The following is a 19,547-nucleotide window of genomic DNA, read 5'->3' as shown; positions in this document are numbered from 1 at the left end:
ATTGTTCAGGTATTTGTTGCCCAACTCCAGTAGATAGAACTACTTATATGAGACCATGCTAAATCATTGCTATCTACTGTTAGTGATTTTGCATTGATTATTTGTCATATATATATATATATATATATATGGATGATAATATCTTACTTACAATCCAAAACAAGAATATCCTTCCTGAAAGAGTATTGTCTTCCAAGTTAGTGGACGTTTGAATCATTTACACACTTGAGTTTTTATGAAGAATGTTATTCTGGATGTTTACATACACATTTTTCATGACATATGTATTTGTTACTCTTAAATATATACATAGGAGTGAAATTGTTGGGTCATAGGAAAACTTAATGTTTGACCTTTTCTGGAAATGCTTGACAATTTTCCAGGGCAACTGCAACATTTGACATTACCATGAAGGGCATGGAGGTGTTTCAATTTTTCCACATCCTCACTAACATTATTTTTGTACATCTTTTAAACACAATGATCCTAGTGAGTGTGAAGTGATTTTTCACTGGGCTTTAATTTTCATTTCCCTAATGAAAAATGTTGCTGAGCCATCTTTCATGTGCATATTGCCCGTTTGTACATTTTCTTTAATGAGATATCTATTCAGATAATTTGCTCATTTTAATTTGGTTATTTGTCTTTTAATTGTTGAGCTGTACCAATGTCTTTAATATATTCTTCCTACTAGATCTTTGTAAGATATGTGGCTTGAAAACGTTTCCTCCCATTTATGTATTCTTTTCACTCTTGATGATAGTGTCATGATGCACAAAGTATTTAATTTTTCTTGATTAATTTTTGTTGCTTGTGTTCTTGGTGTGACATATAAGAAAGTGTTGCTAAGCCCTAATTTGCTAAGATTTATACCTTTGTTTTCTTCTAGGATTTTTGTAGTTAACTGTCTCATATTTAGGTCTTTGATCCACCAAGAGATAATTTTCTATTTGATATAAAGTAGGCATCCAACTTTATTCATATAAGTACCCAATTATCTCAGCATCACCTGTACAAACTCTTCTCTCCTTATCAAATGGTCTTTGCATCTTTATCATAAATCAATTAACCATAAATGTTTGATTTTATGTCTAGATTTTTAAATTCTATCCCATTGATCTATTTATCTATTCTGATGCTAGGACAGCACTGTCTTAATTACTAGATCTTTGTTGTAGATACTTAAATTAGGACATGTGATTCTGCCAATTTCTTTCCTATTTTTCAAGATTATTTTGCCTGCTCTGACTGGATACATTTCATATAACTTTTTTTTATTGGTTGCTCAAAACATTGCAATGCTCTTGACATATATTTTATACATTTGATTCAAGTGGGTTATGAATTCCCATTTTTATCACATGTACAGATTGCAGGATCACATTGCTTACACATCCACGTTTATACATACTGCCATACTAGTGTCTGTTGTATTCTTCTGCCTTTCCTATTCATATAACTTTTAGTTACAGAATTTATATTTATTTTAAAAAGGGCTATTAATATTTGAGAAATACATTCATCCCACAGTACTTGGAGAACTGATTCCTAGAACCCCAGTGGATTCTAACTCTAGATGCTTAAGTCCCTTATGTAAAATGGCATAATATTTGCATATAACTTATGCACATCCTCCCCTATATTTTAAATAATATTCAGATTGCTTATATATATGTAATACAATATAAATAATGTGTAAATAGTTATATTATTTGTTTAGAGGATAATGATAAGTAAAATGTCAGAATGTGTTCAGTACAGATGCCGGACAACCTAGTAGTGCAAGGACAAGCTGTGAGGTTAGCAGTGCTCAAATAGTACTGGAGAGAGACAGAGGGTCTGTAAAAGGGTGAGAGGCAGTAATAAGAGCAAAGTGCCCACACATCACATCATCTGTGTGAATTCAGCATAGTAGTAGGCATGTGGCAAATCAAATTTCGTTCTTTGGAACTTTCTGAAATTTTAAAAATATAGTTTTCTCACAGTTGTTTGAATCTGTCAATGTGAAAAACATGGATATGGAGAACTGACCATGTATGTGTGTTGGGGGGGTGTGTGGTCACATACCACATACTGACATTTAGGTTAATAACAGACCACATATAAATGATAGTTCCACAAGACGATATCACTTAGTGGTATTGGGGCTTGTGTAAGGTATTTTGTGATGTCCCGCCCAACAACAAAATTGCCTCATAATGCATTTCTGAGAATCCACACCTGGCACATGATACCTTAATAATAATTGATATATATTGAATATCTGATAGGCATCTTAGGTCACTGCAGAAATAGAGCATAATTCTTACCCCCACCCACCTAAACATGTCCTCCCAGTCTTCCCCATCTTGGTAAATGACATGCTGACATCACTTCTTTTCATCTACAAAACATCTGTATTCCTTTATTTCTCTTTCTTCAGTTTTCTCTTTATTGCAAATAAAATCTTATTCAAAACTATATACACATAAAATATGACAAACATTTATAAACACTTTATATAAATATAAAATTATATGTATACTTTAAGTGCATCATTATGTATTTTTGTTATTATAATTCACCTTAATCTAGACTCTAATATTTCTGCCTACAATACTGTAACATTCATAATATTTTTTGATAATTTTTAGTTGTAGATGAATAAGTTATATAAATAACATAAATCTAACTGGTGGGCAGCAAAATATCTTTATTTTATTAACTTATTTTTATGTGGTGCTGAGGGTCAAACCCAGTGCCTCACACATTCAAGGCAAACACTCTAGCACTGAGCTACAACCCCAGGCCTTTTAATAGTTTTAAACTCCTCACTCTTAGACTAATTTTGTCTCCCTGTGATAAATTCACTTATTATTATCCTAAATAGTCTTTTAAAATATAATTCAAACTACAACCTTGCTTTGAACTGTCCATGGCTTTCCACTATACTTGGACTAAGTTAAGCTTAGAATCTTACACATATACACCTCTTTGACCTCATGTCTCCCTGGTTTCCTGTGTTCTAGTCTTATTAGCCTTCTTATTCTAAGCACATCCCGGTAGATTGTTTGAACATTCTGTTTCCTTGTCCTGAAGCATTCTTTCCTTATGTTCAGCATGGCAGGTGGAGTCCTGTCATTGAAGTTTCAGGTCATTTGTCACTTACAAGATTTTCCTTTTATCTCCCTAAGGAGCCTATTTCCATCACAACACTGTCCAGCCCATCAGTTAGTTTTATGTTATTTATATAACTTGTCCATAGCTAAAATAGTCTCATTTGTTAATGTACCAAATTTTAATCTATATTTCTCCCTTTGTTGTGCTGGGTTCTAGAATTCATGGAACATGGCTTTCTTGCTCTCTGCTCTACTCAGGTACCCAGAGTTTCCTATGAAGTGACTGACATTTACAAACCACTATAACCACTTCTAGTATATAACTTTCCTAGAGGTTAGATTATGATCATTACAGAATTCAAGAAAGGTACTTGTCACTTTTAAATATTGACTTAGAGTTGAACTTTTCATTTTTCTTCAAACAAGGATGTCTGATGAGGTTAGGATCCCTCTACTCTGTGTCAATAATAGAAAGGAAGATATACTGAGGACTGGAGTGTGGATGCATTGCTTTGGAGTACAAAAGAGTAAACCCCAAATATTTTGAGCACTATATTTACGTCTTGTTTCTAAACAGTTTTTCCTGCTTGCAGTGATGCACCCCTGTAATCCCATCAGCTTGGGAGGCTGAGACGGGAGGATCTCGAGTTCAAAGCCAGCCTCAGCAAAAGTGAGGTGCTAAGAAATTCAGTGAGACCTTTTCTCTAAATAAAATACAAAATAGGGCTGGGGATGTGGCTCAGTGGTCCAGTGCCCCTGAGTTCAATCCCCAGTTTTAATGGCCTTTATTTTAAACTTCTCCAGTATCCATTGCATTGATTCCCATTAAATGAGACACTTGTGTTGTAATTTTTTCTTACTATTGGAAATAACAAAATAATATCTTTTCCTTACTCCATTTACAATATGAATTCTAGGCAGATTCAGTTGAACCTAACTATTAAAACTAAATATTAATGTTTTAAAACATATACAGAGGTAGTTTTTATATAGCACAAAGAAAGTATACATTTGTTTACATTAAAATAAAAACAAACCTATGCATGAGAAAACCTCATAGAAAAGTAAAGCATAAGCAACAGACTGATAAAAGACATTTTAAACGTGAAACTAAATAGAAGTATTACTCAAAATGCGAAAATATCTCCTTAAAATAAGTTACATACCACCCCCAAGCACAAAGGTCCAAAAGATATTTATAGGAACACTCAAAATTTTATCATATGGCAAATCTGCAATTATCCAAAATCACTCTTAATCACAGGAAAATGCAATTAAAAAAAAACACTATGAGCTACTATTTCACACTTAACAGATTGGAAGAAAGTTATAATGCTAATATCTATCTAGAGTATGGGAATTACTCATTGTGAATTACATGGTAGAATAATCTTTTTGTATAGCAATTTGACAATAGCCAGAAGAGCTGAATATGTACTTTTATAATTGCCAAAAAATTCTAGCAGTATTAGTTCAAGGATTCTCAAAAATATGTATAATATATATATTCTAAAAAAATATGTAGATTTCTCAAAGATACATGTTTTCAAAAATACATATAATGTAAATATGCTCAGAGATGTTATTATCTTTAGTACAATTAAAACAAATTTAAACCAGATAAACTAGATGCAGTTGTGCACGCCTGTCTTTCTAGGAGCTCAGGAGACTGAGGCAGGAGAATAGCGAGTTCAAAGCCAGCCTCAGCACCTTAGCAAGGCGCTAGGCAACTCAGTGAGACCTGTCTCTAAGTAAAATACAAACTAGGGCTGGGGATGTGGCTCAGTGAGTGACCCTGAGTTCAATCCCCTGTATAAAAACAAATAAACAAAAAAGCCAGATAAATTCCCATCAAAAGGAAATAGATGAATAACTGCTTGTTTATATGATACAAAATATCATTTAAAATAAGTGAACTAGATGGAAAATTTAGAGGTAAACCACTTAGTGACTAAAGCACATTACCAAATAATATAAATGATGTATGCCTTTTGTAAAAGTTAGCATCCGTCTACATTTAACAAAACAAGACTACATTGTGTTTAGAGCTATGAACATGTCTAATAAAATATAAAAACATGGGAAGAATTTAAACTTATTTCAAGATAGTGGCTGTTATCAGAGTTTGTTGTGGAAGGGAGTATTGTATTACTATTTTTTTTATTTTTTACAAATCTGAAGTATACATCATAAAGATTAACATTTATTACATTTTAGCAGGAATAAACCTTTGTTAAATTACTATTTTATTTTCTACATTTTAAAAAATTGCATATATTAGTTTCCTCTAAAGACGGTTACAAATTATCAGAAGCTTGGTTGCTCAAAAGGACAGATGTTTGTTATCTCACATTCTGTAAGCCTGGAGTTCAGAACCAATTTCATGAAGCCCAAATCCCTGTGTTTACAGGATTGTACTCCCTCGGAAGGTGAGAGGGGAGTGCTAGATGGTTCTTTACTCCTGGCAGGTCCTTTGGCCACCTACATACCTTTGTAACCACATCACTCCACTCTGCCTCTCTTTTCCCTACACCTCTCTGTGTTTGCTGCTGCTGCTTTTCTGGAAATACTTATAATGGCATTTAGGGCCCATTAGACGATCCAGGATAATTTGACATTGATATGCTCATCTTAATTGCATCTTCAAATGTTTTACCATTTTAAGGTTATATGCACATTTTCTGGGGATTAGAACCTGAAATCTTTGGGGGTCGCCATTCAGCTCACTATATTTAGTAGCAAATATAAGGAAAAGAAACCTAACTAAACAACTCTTATTCCTTTCTTCTTTTCCTTTATTGCTTCATTCCTGTTTTCAACAAATATTTATAAAGAACCTATTATAAAACGGATACTCTTTAAATCTGGGTATATAAAAGTGAATAATTAATATTAATAATAAATAATGGTAACAAAACAAGATGCTTGATTGACGGAAGCTTCTACTGCAACAATAGAGGCCCAGTAAGTGATTATGTAAATGAAATTAGCAAAACAGGTGATCAATACTGTAATGTATGATCAAAAATATCAAGGGATATAAGAGTGCTACTTTATCTTATTTTTCTAGGAAAAGACCTTCCTGATTGGATGTCACTTTAGTTTTTACCAGAAGGATGAGAGAAACTGGTGCTGCAAAGAACCAAGAAGCCGTGATACCAGTCTTGAAAATCAGGATCGGCTCCTTGTTCCCAGGTGATGAAGATTAAATACTCCAGAAAAGCTGAGGCAAGAGTAGAAAATAAATTTTATTTAAGAAACAGAACAGAGGGCGGTGGAGGGAGGGAGGGAGACTCCTCTGGAGAAGAGGGGACTCAGAGCTGGTGCCTGTGCAAGTGAGGGTGTCTTGCCCCTTTATGGATTTAGGTTCTCTTTCTTCTCATGCCTAGGTGACCAAAAGGCAAAAGGAAAAGAGCTGTCCAGGGGTTAGTGCTTTTGTTGGAAAGTGTGATTCTTCCCCTCCCCTAGAGGTGTTAGCAACCTGCTGATGGGGAAGTGCTATCTACCTGTTTCCTTTTCTTTGATAATCAGCTACCTGTCCTTTGGCCTGTCTCAGCAGTACATGAAAATCTGGCAAAGCCATGAAGGTAGAGCTTCCTATGTCCATATCATTTCTCACTGTTTTGAACAACTTCCTTTATTGTCTTTGGAAATAATAACAACAAAAAGCCAAGACTCAAATTAAATATTTTGAAATTGAAATTCTATTTTCATTTGTATGCAATGGGAAAACATACTTGATTTCCCCCTTCTACTAAATCCAGTCAACTAATATAATGTGGTTAATTTTAATGTGACAGTATGAGGCAACAAATAGATGAGGATGGTGAAAATGGGAGGTTAAGTGAATAATTCCATACCACAAAAGGAGTGTGCTGTGCTGACACCCCACATGCTTTCCTTGCCAAAAAGCAATCTGCCTGTAGCCCCACCTGGCCTGAGGGGACAGGAAATGTCACATTCCTCAACAAACTGAGTAAGAAGTGGAAGTCCTGGCAGTCAGTGTAGATAATGAATGATGGGGATCCAGAGAGGAGGATGGCTGTTTATCACTGGGTTGCTAACAGCTAACCTCAAGGATCACAGTTCCCAGCACAAGGAGTTGTTAGCAATTACCTACTCTGCTGTTCCTTTCTGCCCTTAGGCATGTACTGGGAGAAGAAAGAGGGAAGGTTGAGGGTTCAGGGATCTATAAAAGAGCAAGACACACCCACAACAATGGGCACCCAGCTCTGGGCCCCATTTCTCTTCAGAGAAGTCTGTCTTTGTCCCTCTCTTAGGTAAAACTTACTTTCAACTCTTGCCTCAGTGTTTCTGGTGTGGTTAATCTTCAACACTGAGGAAATGAGGAGGACCCTTTCCTGGTCTCTAAGACTGATATAAATAACACATGTCTAAAATGTGTAAATATTTTTTTTAGAATTTTTATTTTTTTAATTTTTTTATTATTAGTTGTTCAAAACATTACAAAGTTCTTGACATATCATATTTCATACATTTGATTCAAGCAGATTATGAACCCCCATTTTTACCCTATATACATAATGCAGATCCACATCAGTTACACATCCACTTTTTTACCTACTGCCATACTAATGTATGTTGTATTCTGCTGCCTTTCCTATCCTCTACTATCCCCCCTCCCCTCCCCTCCCTTCCCATCTTCTCTCCCTACCCCATCTACTGTACTTCATTTCATATAATAAGAGAGATATTTTTTTTTGTATCTTAAAAGTGGTTACACAGCAGTCATTGATAATGGGAAGAATTAGAGAATCTTTATTGCAAAACAAGGAGAGCTTACAGTATTTATAAAAACACTTGGAGTCCTATCATTTCTGTGTATGTATGTATGTGTATATATACACTTTTTTTTTTACTAATTCATAGAGATGATGAGAGTCTTCATGCCTGTAAGAAAAAAATAGCAGGGTCACTTATTGAACAAAAATAAATTTGGGGTGAGAAAAGGTGAAATTAGCTGGAGGATACTGAAAAGAAAGAAAATAAATTATGAAACATAATCAATAGATGAAGGGCAGGAGGTCATTAACCTCTGGCAATGCTGATTTTTTGTGTGTGTGTGAATTTCAAATAGAGAATATGTAAAGACTCTCTTTTGAAGTGTATGCCTTCTGAGTTTTATAGAAGTTAAAACATTGCAGAGAATATTCAGAAACAAGGAAGGCCCAATTTTCAACTGAATATCTTTGCTTAGAAATATTTCAAGATATACTCTGAGGTTCTGAATCTAAGAGCTTTGATGACTTTGTTCAGGCATGTGAGGTTGTAGCAGCATTAAAAAAAAAAAAAACTTCCAAAAAAATGGGGTTAAAAAGCAGCACCATGGTTCCATCCCCAGTGTTCCTATTTGCATTTGATCTCTGAACAGCAGGGGACTATGTGATTCAAGGAAGTACTTCTGTCATCAGTCTTACTGGCCCATTTACCATAGTACACCAAGATAAGATTGTAGCATTTAACATAAAAAGAGATTCTCTCTGTATAATTTTAACAGGAAAGGTTTATTTCCAGAAGTTTGAATGTGCAAAGCAATTGTAACCATTAAGAAAGGCATATCTGTTCTCAGTTGGAAAAACATTGTGTTTTAAATACATGGATTAAAAAGATAAGCACAGTTAAAATGCAGAAGTCTTTCCCCCCCTTTTCTAGAGATGTGTGTGTTTTGATTTTTAGTACTGTTATTTTACGGAGAAATTAATTTTCAGAATATAGGATGTAATTGCATTGGTAACAGTGAATATGGGAACTCACTCCACACTTCTACATTCTTCTTTTTTATTCTCCAAGCATCAGAATCATACCTCCTGAGCAGTTTAGAAATTTCTTCTTCCTTTTTTTTTTTTAGATTTTTGAAGGGTCACTATCCTTTCCCTAAGATTGCTTCCAAATTCTCAGTTCTATAGCTGCTCAAGAAAAAATAAAAATGTTTGCTGATGGAACACTTCTACTTTTTACAGAAAGTTACCATTCGGAATGTCCCAGGCAGAGTGAAGGCTGGATATTTCAGAACCAGCAGCATGAAATTTTCTGACTTCATTCACAATTACAGAAATAATAGTGGCAAATAATTTTTAAAATTTCTATTTTTCTCTTTCTCCATAATTCAAAGAATCAGAGTATTGATTATAGTCTATTTAAGCTTGATCAGGATTAGGTAGGGAACCTCTCACTTTGAAGAATATTCATTACTTCATCATGCACTAATTGAAAATATCAGCAACTATATTTGAAATTTTGTGGAGGATATGACTCAACTACAGTATACGTAGAAGTGTTAAATGATGTGATGATATATAACAATTTTTGATCCTTACTAAAACATTGTTTGAGTTATTTTTCCTAATAAATTATTTCCATGTAGATAGATCTTAAATCATACTTTGTAATCAAAGTTTCATTCATTATGTATACATTTGTCATTTTCCTGGTTTGTTAATTAATTTTTATATACTATTTAACAAGCATTAAATTAATACCATTTTAATTTTTATATACCATTTTATAATCTACAATTTGTATATATATGTACCTCATATATTCATATTGAATGAATTTATACATAATGTTTCACTATTACTAAAAAGTTCATGTTTATTCCACCTTTGTTAGTAGATATAGGGATGATTATTTTGACATATGTATCTTTCTTTTAAGTATTATTTCAACCTAAAGAGCTACTGTTCCCTAAGTAACAGAAGTACTTTGTAAAGCTAGGGCAAGGGTAATGTTTAGTACTCTATATATTTTGTAGGACAGCATTTGACTTTGAATATTATACAAACCTTTTTATAAATTATATAGCCAAATAAGATTCCATGAACATCTAAGTCTCACTGCTATATAATACAGAAGGAAAATAATAGATTTTTGGAGGTAAACATGAAAGTAGAAGAGTTTGGATAGCATCTTTCATCTCTGACTTGCAGGGTGACCTGGTCATTCCACTAATCTTTCTGACTTCCCTATGTGAAGAGTAGTATAAGACACACCTCAGCATAAGTAGAGGAGCTCTCATTAGGTTGGAGCAGAAGAGGTGGCTAGTTTTTTTCCCTCAATATCTATTTTCAACTCTCACAGGAATAAAAGCATGGAGTTATCCACAAAGCCACCTTGAAGAAAAATTGTAATTCCCAACTTCCTTTTCAGTAAGAGGAAGCATGGTAATTAAGTCCTGGCCAATGGTACATAAAACAAATGGAAGCATTTTTAAAGCATGTTGCTTTCCTTCCCACTATCCTTCTTTTGAACCATGAGGTAGGCCCCTGAGGATGGCAGAAGAACCTTGGGACTATGTAATTCTGGGACCATCAGATCAAGTCTGAGCTGCCTATGTTTACTTTTCATGGAGAGACATAATTTCACATGTAATATTTTGCATATACTATGTCTTGACAAAGCCACGGTTATTTGGAGTTTTTAGGTTACATATTCTCAGTCCCAATCCTAATGCAAAAGGCAATGATTTTCTAAATATTCATTTTTTGGTTATGTTTTATAAGAACTGTTTTCAAAGTTACCCTGAAAAGAAAGACTATAATAAAATAAACTATTCTTGAAAAGGCAATTAAGAAAAGAATTTATAATTATTCAGAAGCACTAATGTGAATTTATTAGAAATGATAATCAAAATTAAACTCACAGAGGTGGTCTAAAGCATACAATTGGCTTGCAGACCTCCTTAGTTTCTTTTTCTGAATTCTTTTCCTCTGTTTGACTTGTAAATGTGATGTATCAGGGCTCTGGCATGAGACCTCTTAAGTCATAAACTTTAACCTAATGGCTGTTATTTTAAATATTATCCCGAGACTTGATAAATGTCATTTAAATCTATTATACATAACTGCCTACTTGAAATCTCCACCTGATATCTAATAGGTTTCAAATAATTTTTCACCTAAGTGATCTCTTTTCCAGTCCTCCCCATTTCTGGAAGTAGCACCACTATCATCTTTGTTAAGAAAGGCATCTGTAAGGTGTCCTTAACTTCCTTCTGCCCACATGCTCTGTGGTAGTCACTGAGGGTAACCTACCCAATAGTCCACCCCTCTTATAGCTCCTGGCTCTCCAATGCCATCTCCCACAAGAAAAGCTAAGAATACTTCTGCTTCCTTGATTATTATGGAATGTGAATGAATTTCAATCATGGCCACTGAGTTCTGCAAGGAAGTGTTCACTGGAGTTTTTGGAGAAAAAAAACCATTTTCTTTTAAAAAGGGAGCACCTAAGGAGAAGAGAGATTATCCCTTTCTCTATGTTTTGTAAATTGTTGTGTACACATGTGATGGATGTACATATATCAGCCATCTGTGGCCATGAGGAAATATGCTGAACAACCAAGCCAATAATTTAGACATTTGCAGATAGAAAAACACAGAACAATCTCTATTGTACTTTAAACTCTAAAAATTATATTGAATACTCTATTGTATTTTAAACTCTAAAAATTTCTTCTTATTTCTTCATTATAGAGGCTATTAAGTCTTTCAATTAGACACTTATAGCTTGCATTTGAAATTATCTTAACTCATAGACATGCTTCACCTAGCCTATCTATATATCTTTTAGAATGTGGGTGAAAGTAATTCTGCTAATTTCTCTTCATCTCCTCCAATTTGCTAGGTGAGCTCGCAGTTATCTCTGGCTGGGAATACCACAACAGTCTGCTACATGTTTCTCCTGCATCTATTCTCACTCTCATTCAAGTCACCACACCACAGTTAGAAACATTCTTATAAAGACAGACATAATTATGTCACCTTTCTGCTTAAAATTCCACTGCACTTAATAAAAATATCTAAACTGCTTATTACATTGAGAACCTTTATAATCTTATTTTGCCTACTTCTATCTGACTATTCACTATGCTTTAACTACACTGTACATTTCTAGTTTCAAAAATATATTAAGATGTTTCCTTAGTGCTTTTTCATTAACATAACCATAGCTTTTCTCACTTGACCTAATGACTATTTATATTGAGATCCATTGTACCTCAAATGAAAATGACCTCCTTGAGGAAATGTTATGTCATAATGTGATTTAATTATCCATCCAATCACTTCTTTCATAACAGTTGAGTATTATTCATCACTGTATATTTTATAATGAATATTATATATTTTTATTATACTTTGAGGAGAAAACTGGGGTATATTGATTTCATGTTGTAGTGAAACAACTAGAATGTTATTGGACTCAACATAGGCTTTCAGTCTTTATTTGTAGTTATGAAAAAGTGCTATGTTTATAGTCATTAATCTTAGTTACATTTTATCTCCACATAAATAAACTCCCTGCTTTTTGTGCTTGGTATGAATTTTATCCAGAGGTCATCACATTTGAATATGTTGGATAAATTAAATTTGTAAACCTATAAAACACAATGTCTGGAGTATGGTACAACAACATCTTGTGGATTTTATAGAAGTCTACCTAATTACAAATACAGTTTTTCAAGGAGCACCTTATACTTTGGTTCTACCGGCTCTCAAATTGAAAACTGATTTTTTTTTCTATAGACTTTTTTTGTTTCTCAATCCCTCCCATCAAATTAGTGTGAGAAAATTGATAATTTCAGATTATTGCTTGGGGAAATAGTTTTCTTCTTTCTGGATTTTTAAGAGACTATTGAACATAAGTTATAAAAATTTAAAAGGATATTTTTACACTGTTTTTTATATTCTAAACATTTTTTAATAAAGACATTGAATCACAGTGAATATATTGTAAGAATACACTTAGTTTACTTGGTATCAAAATGTGGTTCTAATAAGGTACTTCATTTAATGACCAAGGCCTCTAAAATCATAATTTGATTTCTTTAATAGTAATAAAATGTTAGGACAGGGTATTTTATAGCAATTCTTCAAAATTGGAACATGAATTTAGGTTTTAGTGTGTTACCCCTTAAGTCAAGTTTTCTTGAGAATACAGTCCATTTCTTATAGTTTCAGTGCTTTGTAGAATATGATACATAAAAGTGTTCAGAAAACTTTATTCAAACTGTACTATGGTTCTTATGATCTTCCCAGTGGTAGAGATTTTTTTTTTATTTCCAAAACAGAAAGGACAAGGAAGATATTGTGTTATGGGGAGCTGCTTCAGAAAAAGAGTACTCTAATTCCGAATTCAAATCAAAGAGAGCTTTATTTACCTGGCCAAGAACTGTCACCCACCCACAGAGACTGAAGCTCTGTGGGAGAACAGTGGCTTCCTGGTCTGTTCCTTGAGAATTTATGGACAAAACCCACAACTCAGTGGCTTGTTTAGCATCATGTAAGCAAGCCAATCACAGAAATTTAAAATAGTAATTAGCAGGACCTGTGGGCTCTAAACAGGACTGGAATTTTCCAGTTAGCAAGCAAGCAGTACAGAAGCTAGAAAAAAGCAATTAGCTTTACAATTCAGTCAACCACATTCCTGGGTTCAAGCAGGTGCTAGACAACTGTATCCTGAGTTTGAGCAGGGTCGGCCAGGGTGAGAATCTATTTCAAAGTCATGTAGACCCAAAAGTGCACTCAAACCTAGGATGGAGCTCACCATGACCTCCACTGCATCCTGAGTAAGGTACAATTTGTGGGGTACAAAGTACAGAAAAAACAATTTTTATAAGAAAACAGCTTTCATTTTAGTTTCTCAGAAACAGCTCTTATAACAGTTTTTTTTTTTTTTTTTTTTAAACAGAAGGCAGCAAAATGGAGTCTTAGGGCTATCTATGACAGTTCTTGCTTTATAATTGTCTTATCTCACTTATCAAAATCTTATATCCATAATCTATATTTTTTCCTAATCTATAACCTATAACTTACACTCTTATTGATTGCATTTATCAGTTCACATCACAACAATTGGAACGTGGTAGAATGGAGAGCACTAGAAATTTGTCTCTCCACCTAGACTAGACATAGCAGGTATGCTGGCATAATCTGTCTGATTTTTACTATCTTGGAACTCTAGGGCCCCGTAATAATTTGCTAGTCCCATAAGAAAGTTTGAATGGTAAATTGTGGTTAATTTCAGTCCATATAAGCTTTTAACACTTTAGCATCTACCAAACTCCCACCTCCAGCTTCTTGGCAAGGAATTTCGTTTTCTACAGCAGTGTACGTACAGCTTGGGAAGCCACAGGTGAAAGGATTCTGTTCTCCCAGTATTGATGATCTGTTTGATTGCTGTTTGATGCTCTGAACATAGAAATTCAGAAAAAAAGAGGTAGGTTACCATTGTTGGACCTCTCTCTATTTCCTCTTCCTCTCATTCCAAAGTGATTTTCATGGACTTTAAAGGGCTGATGTTCTTATTTACCTCTGTCTTCATTTTTAACTATTTACCTTACTGGTAGCCAGACATCAATGATTAGGACACTGAAAATAATTTCACAAAATAAAAAAAAAAGAAAATGGTCACATATGAGAGGGGATAGGCTTACAAAGACCCAAGAAGACATTGAGACCCCAAGAAATCAGGCTAATCTTCAGCAGAGAGACAGTCTACACCATTAAAATTTTTTAAAAAATGAAAACAAACAAACAAAAAACCCTAAAACAAAATGCAGTCAACCCAACAGAAGTCACTTAATCTGATTCTTTACATTTAGATGTCTAGTTTTCAAAAAAAAATCAGAAGAAATTTCCTCCCCAAAAGAAATTATAGTTCAAAGAAAAAAATATCTATAGAAAATGTCCCTGAAAAATACCAGATACTATATTTTCTTGACAAAAAATTTAAAACAACTTTCAAAATTACTAAAGGAATTGAAAGAAGAATTTAAGAATGACATATAAAATCTGTATAAACAAAATAGAAATATCACAACGACACAGAAAACCTGAAAGGAAAAACTTTAAAAATTCTGAAATTTAAAAGTAACAAAGATAGGACAATGGAAATTATGGAACCTGAAAGCCTGAAGAACCAATACAAAATAGATTGATGAAAAGTGAACAGAGACTAAGGTTCCTGTGTATAACCATCAAGTAGTCCAAAATACATACCGTGAGAGTCCCAGAAGAATCAGAGAGAAAGGAGTAGAGGGAATATTTGAAATAATGGCCGAGAACTTTCAAAATTTGGAAAAGGCACAATACAAACCACCAGGAAGCTTAAATTACTCAAATAAAATAAAGAAATTCACACTGAAACATTGTAACCAAGCTTTCATAAGTAATAGGCAAGGACAGAATTTTAAAAGCAGCAAGAGAGAAGGAACTTGTTCCACCCAAGAGATCATCAGGATTTTTCAGGAGATTTTTCATCAGAAACTTGAAGGACAGAAGTCAGTGAGAGGACATATTTATTTATTTATTTATTTACTTATTTATTTAATTGGTTGTTCACAACATTACAAAGCTCTTGACATATCATATTTCATACATTAGATTGAAGTGGGTTATGAACCCCCAATTTTACCCCAAATGCAGATTGCAGAATCACGTCGGTTACACATCCACAATTTTACATAATGCCCTATTAGTAATTGTTGTATTCTGCTATCTTTCCTATCCCCTACTATCCCCCCTCCCCTTCCCTCCCTTCTTCTCTCTCTACCCCATCTACTGTAATTCATTTATCTCCTTGTTTATTTTCCCATTACCCTCACAACCTCTTATATGTAATTTTGTATAGCAATGAGGGTCTCCCTTCATTTCCATGCAATTTCCCTTTTCTGTCCCTTTCCCTCCCATCTCATGTCTGTTTAAAGTTAAACTTTTCTTCCTGCTCTTCCTCCCTACTCTGTTCATAGTTGCTCTCATTATATCAAACAAGACATTTGGTATTTGTTTTTTAGGGATTGGTTAGCTTCACTAAGCATAATCTGCTCTAGTGCCATCCATTTCCCTGCAAATTCCATGATTTTGTCATTTTTTAGTGCTGCGTAATATTCCATGGTGTATAAATGCCACATTTTTTTTATCCATTCATCTATTGAAGGGCATCTGGGTTGGTTCCACAGTCTAGCTATTGTGAAATGTGCTGCTATGAACATCGATGTGGCAGTATCCCTGTAGCATGCTCTTTTAAGGTCTTCAGGGAATAGTCTGAGAAGGGCAATAGCTGGGTCAAATGGTGGTTCCATTCCCAGCTTTCCCAGGAATCTCCAAACTGCTTTCCAAATTGGCCACACCAATTTGCAGTCCCACCAGCAATGTACAAGTGTACCCTTTTCTCCATATCCTCGCCAGCACTTGTTGTTTGACTTCATAGTGGCTGCCAATCTTACTGGAGTGAGATGGTATTTTAGGGTGGTTTTGATTTGCATTTCTCTGACTGCTAGAGATGGTGAGCATTTTTTCATGTACTTGTTGATTGATTGTATATCCTCCTCTGAGAAGTGTCTGTTCAGGTCCTTGGCCAATTTGTTGATTGGGTTATTTGTTATCTTATTGTCTAATTTTTTGAGTTCCTTGTAAACTCTGGATATTAGCGCTCTATCTGAAGTGTGAGGAATAAAAATGTGTTCCCAGGATGTAGGCTCCCTATTTACCTCTCTTATTGTTTCTCTTGCTGAGAAAAAACTTTTTAGTTTAAGTAAGTCCCATTTGTTTATTCTTGTTATTAACTCTTGTGGTATGGGAGTCCTATTAAGGAATTTGGAGCCCGACCCCACAATATGTAGATTGGAGCCAATTTTTTCTTCTATCAGACACAGAGTCTCTGATTTGATATCAAGCTCCTTGATCCATTTTGAGTTAACTTTTGTACATGGTGAGAGAAAGGGATTCAGATTCATTTTGTTGCATATGGATTTCCAGTTTTCCTAACACCATTTGTTGAAGATGCTATCCTTTCTCCATTGCATGCTTTTAGCCCCTTTATCAAATATAAGATAGTTGTAACTTTGTGGATTAGTCTCTGTGTCCTCTATTCTATACCATTGGTCCACCCGCCTGTTTTGGTACCAGTACCACGCTGTTTTTGTCACTATTGCTCTGTAATATAGTTTGAAATCTGGTATCACTATACCGCCTGATTCACACTTCCTGCTTAGAATTGCTTTTGCTATTCTGGGTCTTTTATTTTTCCATATGAATTTCATGATTGCTTTATCTATTTCTACAAGAAATGCCATTGGGATTTTGATTGGCATTGCATTAAACCTATAGAGAACTTTTGGTAATATCGCTATTTTGATAATGTTAGTTGTGCCTATCCATGAACAGGGTATATTTTTCCATCTTCTAAGATCTTCTTCTACTTCTCTCTTTAGGGTTCTGTAGTTTTCATTGTATAAATCTTTCACCTCTTTTGTTAGGTTGATTCCCAAGTATTTTACTTTTTTTGAGGATATTGTGAATGGAGTGTTTTTCCTCATTTCCGTTTCAGAAGTTTTGTCGCTGATATACAGAAATGCCTTTGATTTATGCATGTTGATTTTATACCTGCCACTTTGCTGAATTCATTTATTAGTTCTAGTAGTTTCTTTGTAGACCCTTTTGGGTCTTCTAGGTATAGAATCATGTCGTCCGCAAATAGTGATAATTTAAGTTCTTCTTTTCCTATTTTTATGCCTTTAATTTCTTTTGTCTGTCTAATTGCTCTGGCTAGTATTTCAAGGACTAAATTAAATAGAAGTGGTGAGAGAGGGCATCCCTGTCTTGTTCCAGATTTTAGAGGGAATGCCTTCAACTTTTGTCCATTCAGAATGATGCTAGCCTGAGGCTTAGCATAGATAGCTTTTACAATGTCAAGGTAAGTTCCTGTTATCCCTAGTTTTTCTAATGTTTTGAACATAAAGGGATGCTGTACTTTGTCGAATGCTTTCTCTGCGTCTATCAAGATGATCATATGGTTCTTATTTTAAGTCTATTGATGTGGTGAATAACATTTATTGATTTCTGTATATTGAACCATCCTTGCATCCCAGGGATGAATCCTATTTGATCATGGTGCACAATTTTTTTGATGTGTTTTTGTATTCGATTCGCCAGAATTTTATTGAGGATTTTTGCATCTAGGTTCATTAGAGATATTGGTCTGTAGTTTTCTTTCTTTGAGGTGTCTTTGTCTGGTTTCGGAATCAGGGTGATGTTGACCTCATAGAATGAGTTTGGAAGAGCTCCCTCTTTTTCTATTTCCTGAAATAACTTGAAAAGTATTGGTATTAATTCTTCTTTAAAGGTTTTGTAAAACTCCGCTGTATACCCATCCAGTCCTGGGCTTTTCTTAGTTGGTAGTCTTTTGATTGCTTCTTCAATTTCATCCATTGATATTGGTCTATTCAAATTGTGTGTATCCTCCTGACTCAGTCTGGGCAAATCGTATGACTTAAGAAATTTATTGATGTGTTCACTATCTTCTATTTTATTGCAATATAGGTTTTCAAAATAATTTCTAATTGTCTTCTGTATTTCTGTAGCATCTGTTGTGATATTGCCTTTTTCATCCCGTATGTTAGTAATTTGAGTTCTCTCTCTTCTTCTCTTTGTTAGCATGGCTAAAGGTCTGTCGATCTTATTTATTTTTTCGAAGAACCAACTTTTAGTTTTGTTTTGTTAATTTTTTCAATAGTTTCTTTTGTTTCAATTTCACTGATTTCCGTTCTGATTTTAATTATTTCTTGCCTTCTGCTACATTTGCTGTTGTTTTGCTCTTCCTTTTCTAGGGCTTTTAGATGAAGTGTGAGCTCATTTATTTGTTGTTTTTTTCTTTTTTTGAGGAATGACCTCCAGGCGATGAATTTTCCTCTTAAAACTGCTTTCATTGTGTCCCATAGATTCTGATATGTTGTGTCTGTATTTTCATTTATCTCTAAGAATTTTTTTTTATTTCCTCCTTTATGTCTTCTGTAACCCATTGATCATTCAGTAACATATTCTTCATTTTCCATGTGATGTAGTATTTTTCCTTCCTTCTTTTATCATTGATTTCCAGTTTCATTCCATTATGATCAGATAAAATGCATGGTATTATCTCCACCCCTTTATATTTACTGAGGGTTGCCCTATGGCATAAAATATGGTCTATTTTTGAGAAGGATCCATGTGCTGCTGAGAAAAAAGTATATCCATTTGATGATGGTTGATATATTCTATATATGTCAGTTAAGTCTAGGTTATTGATTGTGGTATTGAGTTCTATAGTTTCTTTATTCAACTTCTGTTTGGAGGATCTGTCTAATGGTGAGAGAGGTGTGTTGAAGTCACCCATAATTATTGTGTTGTGGTCTATTTGATTCTTGGACTTGAGGAGAATTTGTTTTATGAACGTCGCAGCACCATTATTTGGTGCATAAATATTGATAATTTTTATGTCTTGTTGGTGAATGGTCCCTTTTAACAGTATATAATGACCTTCCTTATCCCTTTTGATTAACTTAGTCTTGAAGTCGATTATATTCGATATGAGGATGGCCACCCCTGCTTGCTTACGAGGACCGTGTGCGTGGTATATTTTTTCCCATCCTTTTACCTTCAGCCTGTGTATGTC

The sequence above is a fragment of the Spermophilus citellus genome (assembly GCF_964194105.1).
Source record: "Spermophilus citellus genome assembly, chromosome: 14".
Classification (NCBI taxonomy): domain Eukaryota; kingdom Metazoa; phylum Chordata; class Mammalia; order Rodentia; family Sciuridae; genus Spermophilus; species Spermophilus citellus.
This window is presented reverse-complemented; position numbering follows the sequence as displayed.